Source organism: Carlito syrichta, unplaced genomic scaffold (assembly GCF_000164805.1).
Source record: "Carlito syrichta isolate Samal-C Ts95f unplaced genomic scaffold, Tarsius_syrichta-2.0.1 Scaffold90614, whole genome shotgun sequence".
In the NCBI taxonomy this organism is placed as follows: domain Eukaryota; kingdom Metazoa; phylum Chordata; class Mammalia; order Primates; family Tarsiidae; genus Carlito; species Carlito syrichta.
This window is the reverse complement of record NW_007034710.1, coordinates 533,998-537,871: the sequence shown is the minus strand read 5'-3', so window position 1 is coordinate 537,871 and position 3,874 is coordinate 533,998. Positions and strand designations below refer to the sequence as shown.

Genomic DNA, 3,874 nt, shown 5'->3' with positions numbered 1-3,874 from the left:
CCGCGGGCTCAGGCAATCCACTCACCTCAGCCTCCCAAAGGTACGGGATCACAGGCTGAGCCACTGAGCCCGGCTTCATTTTCTTTTTTTTTTTGAGTTGGAGTCTCACTCTGTTGCCCAGACTGGAGTGCAGTGACCGATCCCAGCTACTGCAGCCTCAACCTGCTGGGCTCCGGTGATCCTTCCGCCTCAGCCTTCCTAGTAACAGAAACTACAGGCACGCGCTACCATGCTCGGCTAATTTTTTGATTTTATTGTAGAGATGAGGTCTCGCCAAGTTGCCCAGACAGGTCTCGAACCCGTGGGCTCGGGCAATCCACTCACCTCAGCCTCCCAAAGGCGCGAGATTACAGGTTGAGCCACCAAGCCCGGCTTCAAGGCACAGATTTATATAGCTTAAGAGCTGACAAGTCCTAATTGGTCACCTAGTCCAACTCTACTTAAGAAGATGAGGTAACTAAGACTCAGAGAAGTTAAAAGATTTGTCTAAGGTCACAATGATAGTGACAGAGATATAAAGTCTCTTGATTTTCATTCAGTGTTCCTTTCACTATACCACACATTCTTCCATAAAGCAAATTTGCCAAAATAAACTCCATCACTGTGTGTTGGCCCTTGGCCTAGTGCTACTGACTAAAAAAGGAAAGCCTACCTTGACACTTAAAAAAAATTCAAGTATCTGTATATAGTTCTTATGATTAACTTGAGGACTGACTCAGTACACTGGACCTTACAGAGATTTCGAGAATGATCTTTTCAGGAAATCTCTGTTACCTGAAGATGAAAAGAAATGAGAACCAACTCTGGTCCCAGTTCAGACCTTTGCCAACTGGTAGTTCAGGTGAAGGCCCTCTGGGGTGGTCAGAAAACAAAGTTGAGTATATCATTGTAGACCAGTTCTCTTTCCCTTGGGATGAAATAAAAAAAGAAGAAGAGAGCTAAGCCTTGAAACACAATACAGCAGGTGGGAGAAAACCTGGTATTAAAAGTAGAACTAAGTAGAACTAAATTCTTTTTTTTTTTGGAGTCTCATTCTGTCGCCCAGACTGGAGTGCAGTGGCCACTCCCAACCACCGTAGCCTCTACCTGCTGGGCTCCGGTGATCCTTCCACCTCAGCCTTCCAAGTAGCTGGAACTACAGGTGCGCGCTACCACGCCTGGCTAATTTTTTGTTTTTATTGTAGAGATGAGGTCTCACCAAGTTGCCCAGGAGGGTCTCGGACCCGCGGGCTCAGGCAATCCACTCACCTCAGCCTCCAAGGCACGGGATTACAGGCTGAGCCACCGACCCGACTAGAAATAAATTCTTACAGGTTTCGATAAAGAGGAGTGATCTCAAACCGGGTAAAAGCAGTATTTATTCTGAGTTTCATAAAAGGTGTAGAATTTTGGAAGGTATCTTGACATGATTCCTAAATTCAAGCACTATTATGTTGTATATATTAGCACAAGTTCAGAAATGACAATGACATGGATGGAAGCATTCATTCATTCAAACAAATATTTTTGAGAACTATTTATAGGTGCCAGACATTAAGTGTTTTGGATACAATAAAACAGAATCCCTAATCTCACAGAACTTCTAAAACAGTGGAAGAGACAGACATTAGTAGAAAAGTGACATAATTATAAGCATAGTTGCAAACTGTGATGAGTGCTGTGAAATAAAGTACAGGGTACCTTAAGAGTGTATAACAAGATAACTCGGTAATGAGCTGCCAATGACAACCTAACAACTAGAGTGCCTTTCAGAGCAAATGATTAAAAAATAAATAAATAAAAAAGGCTGGGCATAGTGGCTCATGCCTGTAATCCCAGCATTTTGGGAAGCCGAGGTGAGAGTATCGTTTGAAGTCAGGAGTTTACTACCAGGCTGAGCAACATAGCGAGACCCTGTCTCTGATATAAAATAATATTTTAAAATTTAAAATGAAATTTGTTTTTTTTGAGTTGGAGTCTCACTCTGTCGCCCAGACTAGAGTGCAGTGGCCACTCCTGGCCACCGCAGCCTCGACCTGCTGGGCTCTGGCAATCCTTCAGCCTCAGCTTTCCGAGTAGCTGGAACTATAGGCACACACTACCACGCCCGGCTGATTTTTGATTTATTGTAGAGATGAGGTCTCGCTGCCCAGGCGCGTCTCAAACCCGCGGGCTCAGGCAATTCACTCACCTCGGCCTCCCAAGGCGCAGGATTACAGGCTGAGCCACCGAGCCCGGCTGAAAACAATATGTTTTAACATCTTCCTGGCAGAGGGGCACAAAAGGGACCCTCAGATAAAAAGGTATTCGTTGTCCTCAGGAGAGCAAAAGGGTTAGCCTCACTCTCTTAAAAAGTTTTTAAGCTCATAGATACAAAAAGTATCTTGCCCTTGGAGAAAAGTCACCATCATAAAGATGGGTAGAACAAACAGGCAGGAAATTGATGTCTTCCATCTTCAATATATTGAGGCAAGAGGCCCTTAAGTTTGCTTGGTAGCACAGAGATGTGGTCTGGATATGTTTGTCATTTCAACAGACTCTGTGGCTGTTCAGATGTTTAACCATGAGCAGATGACATTTGAAAAATCAGATAATAGTCAGGTATGGTAGCGTGTGCCTGTAGTTCCAGCTACTTGGAAGACTGAGGAGGAAGGATTGCCTGAGCCCAGCAGGTAGAGGTTGTGGTGGCCATGAGCGTGCCACTGTACTCCAGCATGGGTGACAGAGTGAGAATCCAACTCAAAAATAAAAATAAAAATCGGATAGATACTTTGTGATTTCCAGATTGTATACTGTATATACATAGATCTAGAATCAACCTCTAAAGTCAACCTCTCTATCTTCTGTGCATCCATTTCCACCACTCAGGTACACAATAAACCTCATTAGCAATGTTATTCTGAAACCTGAAGATTTATTATATCCTTAATGATGAAAGAGTCAAGAACACATCAGCACCTATTATATGGTGAACTTTAAATAAATACTAAATTACGACAAAAGATTCAGGAAAACAGACTTTTATTAGAATGACCAGAATGAAATGCCTGAATATTCTATGGGCAGACTGACAAGATAGCTCTGTGATAATCAGAGATAATTAGCTGTGCTCCTTTGGGTCACTAAATTCCTTAGAGCAAGGATGGTTTGAAAGTCTGGTTACTGATGCAGAAACATGAGAATCTGAGGCCCAGCCTCTCTGACCACACATACTTTGATGAGGACTTGGATTCTTTATAAAAGTAATGCAAAGACATCAAATTGCCACCAGATCTTACCAAAAGATCTGAAATACCTGGTTAAGTCCCTTTTCACTTCTATTTCTTTTTTTTCAGGCTTATGAACTTTCAAAACAGAAGAGATTCTTTTCTTAAGGGCAAATGGGAACACACAAGAAGTCTGGATGGTAGCCTTGGGCAGCAGCAACCTACAGTGAGCCAACTGCTTAGTGGATGCCTGAAAACAAGACCATGTAAACATTTCCCTATTTCCTTAGCCTATAAAATCTGTGCCAATTTACAGATACATGAAGTGGCGTAGGTGGCTGTGCAATGAGGCAACCAGTGGCAAGAAGGAGCTGGCTGTACCTCCAGTTATGGGTGTGTTTTTTTTTTTTTTTTTTTATCTGGAAGGGCACCCGACCGCCAACAATGCAAAGTGGGGAACAACGGGATGCCTAAACTTTACCTATACGATGGCCACTTATCTACCCACTCCTGAATTATACCCCACATTTTTTAAATGATTTTTTTTTTAAAGTCCATCAGTTTGTTAACCACTGGCCAGATCATATGTTCTTTGAGCCGTGGCCACCATGTTTTTTTAACTTTGAACCCCTCCCCCTACCTATGGAGAGGTGTATCTCCTCTCTCTCTCTCTCTCTCTCTCTCTCTCT

The 3,874-nt window shown here is 43.0% G+C and overlaps 1 protein-coding gene across 2 annotated transcripts in view; it reads right to left on the bottom strand.

The window, feature by feature from the left end:
* Positions 1–3,874, bottom strand: part of ZNF609 (zinc finger protein 609) — a 243,532-nt gene that overhangs the window by 68,281 nt on the left and 171,377 nt on the right. The gene's annotated exons all lie outside the window — the stretch shown is intronic.